Raw genomic sequence first — 6761 nt, forward strand, 5'->3', positions numbered from 1 at the left:
CCACGTTTGCCAATGCCACCTTAATCCCTGCTGTCCACACCCCGCCAGACTCATATTTCTGGGTCAGGTGGGTGAGATGGAGCGCACAGCATCCGCTGAGCCAAACCCACTGCCTCATGCTGTCACACCAGGCAGTCCTGTCTCCACCTTCACCCCATGCCTTCTCCCTTCCCTGGGACACTTGCCAATTATATGCAAGTCACTGCAGATGACTCTATGCTTCTGTCATTTACATTTATGTGCCTATAAGCATAAATTCTTAGGAAATGTTAAATATTAATTATTTAAACTGTAGAGAGATAACTGAGCAGAAGTTTAGGCCATTTTGAAGTATTGCAAAGCTGACATGGACTTCAGTTCAGCCAGCCACAGGATGGTTCACCTCATTTTTGTTTGTTGGTCTTAGCACAGTTGTGATATGCCATTGGACTGAACTGTCACACGTTTGTTTCGAATTTACATTTTACAGATATTTTGTATCCTACCAGCAAACTCAGTAATTGGCATTTATTATTTCACTCCCATCCTTAAAGTAATGTCTAACCTGAGTTCATCATTCAGGGCCCGTATTGTACTTTCAGCCTCTTTGTCCACAACTCAAACCCTCCAGCAGGAAGACTAACCTGGTCCCTGCCTTTGACCACACGTGCCTTTACTCCAACACCCCCTTCACCTGGATCACCACAACTTGGGAGCCACAGACCTGCCCAGGGCCTACAGGGCGAGCTCAAGCTCCTCTGTCTTCACTTGACCCTTGGGGACACAACAGCCCCAATCATTTCTTTCCACCTGTCCAGACTCAGAGCATCAGTTGTCAGTGCCACACACCTGGCACTGCCTCCTGCCTTGTGACAGCCCTTACATTGTTATTTGACCTTTGTGCTGGTTACTTTTCAGGTTGAATGGTTTTTCCTTTTCCTTAAACAAGCCCATCACTGGCACTGCTGGGCTTATGATCATGATTAGAATCTCGGTGGGTGAGGGGCAAGGATGATGATAGATGAAAAAAAGGAGGAAAAGCAATTTTCCTGAGCCCACCACAAAAACTGGAACCAGAGAAAAATTAAAATGTTAATTCAAGAGAATTGTATGTATGTATGAGAAAGAGTCTGAGAGAGAATTAATGCTACACAGTAGCATTCCCAAATAGAAAGGAGGAAGTGGGGAGTGAAGCACCTGGATCAGGCAGCCGTTGCTCTTGAACCTTGGTTGGCACTGTTGGTCCAGGGAGTTTGGCTACCTAGGGGCTGCCTGAGATAGTTGGGGTGGGCAAAGTCCAAACAGACATTTGCATATATTGTGATATTCTTCAATTCACTGTTCTTTGTTGGAGGAGTGAATGTAGGCTTGCGGCTCTCAACCTAACATCTTCCATGAGGAACAGGGCTTTTAAGGATAACTCTTCTGCCCTTGACAATTACTATGTTCACTGTTACTCGACATTTAAAAATAATAGCTAGAATTTCTTGAATGCCAGACAATGCTCTAAGCGCTTTAAATATATCACTTCATTCAATCCTCACAAAAACTCCAGGAGGGAAATACCATGATTATCCCCATTTGACAGACAAGGAAACTGAGACGTAAGATCAAGCGACTTCTCCAAAGCTACTCAGCAAGTAAAAGGCGGCTGGAGAATCTGAACCCGGGCAGCCTGCCTCAACACCCCACCCTCGTAATTACGTGCTGTGATGGTCAGTTGCTGGCTTTAGCTTTCTCCAAAAGAAATGTTCTGCTGTCTCAGCTGTACAGTATTCCCTTAGAACGGGATATTAATGCCACAATGAAAACCTCACTGGACTTGAATGGGCTTTTAACAGAACACATTTCAACTTTAAATGGCATAAAGCAGGCCCATTTTCTAATGGCCTCTGCCTTCCACACTTCCTGTTAATCAACCCCTTTGCAGCTCAGTGTGGCTTTTCAATGAACTGGATGCCTCTGAGTCTACAGTCGTATCCCAATAGCTGAATTAAGACTTGAACAATATTTTATCTAAGCAGGAAGTCCCAAACACTTGAAAATTTTAAATCACTCTTCAAAATAGATACTTACACCAAAAGCTGGCAAAACCAACACTCCTGGGATGAGATCTTGATCACATGGAAGCGATATTCAGGAATGGGCCTGAATCTTGCATTGGCTGAGTCATCCTCGTCTTGTGGTTCCTAAGGAGAGGAGTAGACAAACTGGAAATGGCAATGGGAGATAAGACATCTCCTCATTTTAGGGCCCTCTGACCCTAGGGCAGGGTGACCTGGCAACACTTTGTGTGCACAAGACTTGGGCACAAGGCTGGGGCCTCTCTCTCCTTCTAAGCTCAGATCTCTCTACCGGCGTCTTGCCAATCCTGGAGGGGCAAATATGTGGTGGGAGGAGGAGAGAAGAGGCTCTGCCCACCAGAAGAGGTAAGCTCTGGTTTTGCTGCCCTCTTCTCCCCTTTGCGAAAGAGCTAAGTGCCAGAGGGAGAAACACACCTGGTGGACAGCTGCACGCTCTAACCTTGGCACCAGCAGCATCCTGAAATCTGATCCAATTAGATCAATACTCACACTTCTTGAGGAGTGAAGGGAAGAGGAAAGAGAGGAAGAGGATAACATTAAACGAATTACAACATTCTCACTGATGAATCTAATTGTGAAAATCCCAGGTAAAATACCAATAATTTGAATTTAAGAGAATATTATTTAAATCAGTTTTTAAAAAACTGTAAAAGTACATACTTTTCTACCAAGCTATTCCACTTGGTTTCCTTGAGAATATGTAAAAGAGTTTTTATGATAGCAAAATAATGGCAGTCATCTAAATGTCCATCAATAAGGAAGTAGTTGAAATTCTGGTATATTCTCATTGTAATATAGTAGTTAAAAAAAATAAGTTTATTTGGAATAATGTAGAAAGATCTCCAAGGTATGTTATTGAGTTATTTTTTAATCAAGTTACAGAACAAATGCAAACATTTTATGTTAATACGCACGTATACACACACACACACACACAATTATATTGATGCAGTCATATGTTTGCTTCCACTCACAACTCATTGGCCAGAGCAAGTCACATGACCCCACCTCATTACTAGGAGATGGGGAACTTTGGGAAGCACAGGATAGTCACTGGGCAGTGGGAATTTCTCTCTGCCATATAAACCAAGGCTTGGGCTTTTGGAGAACAGCAGTCAGAAAGAGTTGCAGCCAAACACACTCTGCTTTCCACTGTGCTACGTGGAAATAAAGTAAAGAAGAGGCTGCCTGGTGGAACGTGGCAGCAAGGGCACGCGGAGTATATGGAAACTCAGAAAACACACACACACGCTCACACACACACGGTCCAGCTACAATCATATACTAAGAGTTTCTTACTCAAATAGAAATGCTGTCACAGAGACAGGGTTTATAATGTCATATGCCAAGGGCTTTTGTAAAATGCTAATATAATAATGATCATTTGAAGATTATATGTTCTAAAAGTATCTATTAAAGACACCATTATGTTGCCATAAGCCCCAATTCAAATGCCCTACAAGCTTCTCTAGGAATGTAGTGCTATGGAAAAGTGTGCCTCTTGTCGGGTTGTTTTTTGTTTGTTTGCGGGGTTTTTTTGGCTATGCCTTAGGCTCACCTGAAGTATCTTTCTGAGGTTATTTGCCTCCCTCCCATCTTTCACCTCTCAACTGTTATAATTCTACTCTGGTCTCAACATTTTTGAAAGTGTGTATGGGAAGGACCTTTAACTGTAGCTCAGTGCCTTTCAAGAAGTGAGAAGAGCATAAATAAAATCTCAAACAGAAAAATGGAGGCATCTTTGTACGATGCCTTCCAAAGCCTGCATGGTTGCTGGGAGGGGCTGAGCAGGAATTGCAAGATGAGGTGGGGCAGGATGACTGCTCCGCCTCTGGGGATGGGCCAATGGGCACTCAGATTTCAGAGCTCAGAGGTCCCGGGGAGAAAGGCGGCTGCCTTTTTCTTTACTTGAGGCTCCTTCCCCCAGCTCCCCGCCCTGCTGGACGTGGAGAATCCCGCTGTGACTGAGGCTTCCGTGGGGCAAGCTGATCCCCCCAGGGCTCACTCACGCAGAGCCCCCCACAAGAGGGAGCCCCTGATCCCATCTCTTTGCTTAAGTTGGCAGGAGTTTGCCCCCACCTTCCAAGCCCCAGAGCCTGCTCTCCCCTTCACCCTACTCAGTTTCACACGTGTCCTTCCTCCTGACCGATAAATTAACCTGGTTCTTGAATCATTCACAGATAATGGACAGAGAAGTACTGATTTTTAACTGCAGTGAAATTTTAAGCAAAACTCCAGAAAGTCCTTACCTGAAGGCCACTTTTTTGTCTTTTGAAGAACTCTTTAACTGAAAGGGTGGCTTCAGAAGAATACATAATTAGTAGGTTTCTTCCTTCTATTGAAAACTTTTCCATCTTCTTGATGAAAGCCTAGTGCTAATGCAAAGCTGCAAGCCTGTCTTTAAGACCCCAGCTACATTTCCTGAAAGAACAGGACAAGAAGTAAGTGATGACTAATGTGAGACACAAATTCCACAGAACCATTCTGTGAAAGAATAAATTTATTTACATAGAGAAGCAAAAAGGTGATTGTGTCTCCCTTTAGTGAAAGGTACCTGTTAATTGTATAAAATTAGGTGCCTAGTATTTGGGACATATTGGGACACATGGGTATCTCAGTGACTATATACTTGATTATTATAATCAATGGCCCTTCATTTTAAATAGAACTTCCAATTTGGGGGCTTATAAACCAAACATCAGAAAACTGATAAATATAAAATAATTTCTAAAAAAAAATAAAATAAAATAATTTATGCCCCTGGGCCACACCTATCCTATCCAAAGTGTACCAAAAGGAAGTTTGTAGGGTATAGGAATCAGAGATGATGGACCAAGGGGCCCATGCACTGAATAAAGACACCTACTAGCTGTGTGACCTTGGTCAGGTTAATTACAGTCTCTGATCATTTTTCTCATGTGTCATGTCTCATTTGACAGGGATCATAAAACATACATGCCTTCATACCTCCCAGGGTGATGTAAGGTACAAATGTGAAAGAAAACAAACTACCCTTCTTAAATTCTGTATATCAAAATAACATCATGTATCTGAACTCAGCTCTCTAGGACAGGAATTGGATGAACTATCGTGTGTGCATATGAGGTGGGCCTTTAACTGCAGCTCATTGCCTTTCAAGAAAGGAGAGCTCAGTGGGAGATGAGTCAGGAGACTTCTTTCTGGGCCCAGAGCGATGAGCATGGATGCAGAGGAGAAAGCAAATTGTGAATAACGTATAAGCGTGTAGATTCAGAGAACCCAGAATGTACTGACCCAAAGGGCAAAGCACAGGGAAATACACCTGGAAGGAAAGTAGCACCTGGAGGAAAAGGGCTGCAGAGAGATAATAAGGAAGTTCAGGGAAGGGGCTGGTCAGTCTGGGTTTCCTATAGGTGTCCGTCAAGCTGCTAGGACAGACATGGAACAGACTTGGAAGGAGCCTGGCTGCGAACCAGAGGATGGAATGCAAACAGACTAAAGGAGGTCCCACAGCCTGACAAGAAGGGTGAAGACAGTCAAATCGATGGACAACAGCTGTGGAGGCCCAGTGAAGCCAACTCTGCCAGGGCTGCCCTGGACGGCACACTCCCAGCAGCTCAGAATCCACTCTCGCCGTGGCCAGGTCTCCTTGTGCCCTTGGACCTACCCAAGATGCTGGTCCAGAGGGCCACAGAGAAACCAAACATCACCAGTAGCCATGCTCGGGGCCCAGTCACTGACAAAATCCTCCTCCCATCCCAACCCAGATTTGATTTTTTTAAACTGGGTAATGGAAGTAGAATTTTAACCTGAGTGCAAACAGGCCTTTATATTTACTGTGCGTCCTCCTGAAATATTCTTTCCCCAGATAGTGAAATATAAGTTATAAATTAATGAAATATAAGTGTTAAAAGTGTTACTGACCTGGGTCCTTGGGACTCTTTATTTTTTTTTATTAACTTTTACTGGAGTATAGCTGTTTACAATGTTGTATTAGTTTCTGCTGTACAGCAAAGTGAATCTCTTCTACATACACATATATCCCTCTTTTTTTGTATTTCCTTCCCATTTAGGTCACTGCAGAGCACTGAATAGAGTTCTCTCTGTGCTCTACAGTTGGTTCTCATTAGTTGTCTATTTTATACATAGTAGTGTACATATGTCAATCCCAATCTCCCAATTCATCCCACCCCCTTCCCCCACACACACCCCGTATCTATATTGGACTCTTTAATCAATAGAAATTATAAGAGGCCAGACAAGGAATTCAAGCAAGGCTTTACTGGGACTCATGCTGTAGCACCAGGGAGCGAAAACAAGTAACAGGTGCCCTTGATCGCTCCCTGGGGGCTGGGGGAGGGGTGAGCTGGTCCCTTAAATGGGGCGAGGGTGGGGGTAGATCTGTGGGGGCCAAAGGGGGGGCTTAGGTGGTCTGCCCACCCCCTTGGTGGTGCCGTGCGCAGGGATCATGCGCAGGACCCTGCTTTTGCTCCCAGCTCCTCAGAAGCGGCAGTTGATTGGTGGCCTTTTTGTGTCTTGTTGTTCCTAATTCGCCCCAACTGCGCATGTGTGCAGTTATTTTTAGTCCCTTAGAGTTTCTTTGCATTCTGTTGCTAGAGGAGACATTTGTCCAGGTGCAAGCACTGCAGCAAAGAGTCCCAGGTTCCAGATCACAGCCTGTCTCAAAAGAAAAAAGTTCTTATTTCTGTGAAACTTAGG

General features: G+C 44.2%; 1 protein-coding gene across 1 annotated transcript in view; it reads right to left on the reverse strand.

Annotated features, from left to right (window-relative positions):
* The window catches only part of VWA3B (von Willebrand factor A domain containing 3B), a 213765-nt gene extending 209388 nt beyond the window's left edge, over positions 1-4377 (reverse strand). The window contains exons 1-2 of the mRNA XM_060169018.1: positions 4313-4377; positions 2056-2168 (exon numbers count right to left, since the gene is read on the reverse strand). The gene's annotated coding sequence lies outside the window, so the exon portion shown is untranslated. The remainder of the gene's footprint in view (positions 1-2055; positions 2169-4312) is intronic.
* Positions 4378-6761: the final 2384 nt, after the last annotated feature.

The sequence above is a fragment of the Lagenorhynchus albirostris genome, chromosome 13, assembly GCF_949774975.1.
Source record: "Lagenorhynchus albirostris chromosome 13, mLagAlb1.1, whole genome shotgun sequence".
NCBI lineage: Eukaryota > Metazoa > Chordata > Mammalia > Artiodactyla > Delphinidae > Lagenorhynchus > Lagenorhynchus albirostris.